General features: G+C 34.8%; 1 protein-coding gene across 1 annotated transcript in view; it reads right to left on the minus strand.

Moving 5' to 3' along the window:
- The window catches only part of LOC116852376, an 8355-nt gene that overhangs the window by 111 nt on the left and 7591 nt on the right, over nucleotides 1-653 (minus strand). The window lies entirely within an intron of this gene.

Raw genomic sequence — 653 nt, forward strand, 5'->3', positions numbered from 1 at the left:
TTGCTGAGTATATGTATAACATGAACATTACAATGTATAATAACAATAAAATGAGAGCAATGCAATAAGTAATTGCAAATTACATTTTATTGATATGACATTTTATTGATTACATTGATTGAGATGCATATGACACATACAAATATAATATTTCTTTTCCACACAGTTATCGTCCTTTTCAAAGCACTTTTTCCACTTGTCGACAAGCTTCTGTACTTATACAGGAAAAAGTTGAACATTGCTTGCGAAGCCAGAAATACACTGCTTATTTAATTTTGCCGTCGGTATAACATCTTCGTCCTCATAATGTTTGCTTGAGTTTCTCAAACACATGATAGTCCGATGAAGCAAGGTTGAGAAGGATAGGGTCTCAAATATCAGTTTTAGAATGGTGCTAATTCTTGCTACTGTAGTAGCAACAGTTGCAGTAGTAGCTATTACACATATTAATGTTTGGGAAGCTTAAGGAAACATTACGAGGACGAAGATTTTACAGCGACGACGAGGTGAAGGAGGCAGTGCATTTCTGACTTTGCAAGGAACTTACACCTTTTTTTTCTCTGTACGAGGTTGTAAGAAGATGGGAGAAGTGCATTGTAAAGTTGCTACTACAGTAGCAAGACTATGTGGAAAAATAGTATTTTATTTGTGTA

The sequence above is a fragment of the Odontomachus brunneus genome, unplaced genomic scaffold, assembly GCF_010583005.1.
Source record: "Odontomachus brunneus isolate Ranch 3 - 2012 unplaced genomic scaffold, Obru_v1 Obru_scaffold_220, whole genome shotgun sequence".
In the NCBI taxonomy this organism is placed as follows: Eukaryota; Metazoa; Arthropoda; class Insecta; order Hymenoptera; family Formicidae; genus Odontomachus; species Odontomachus brunneus.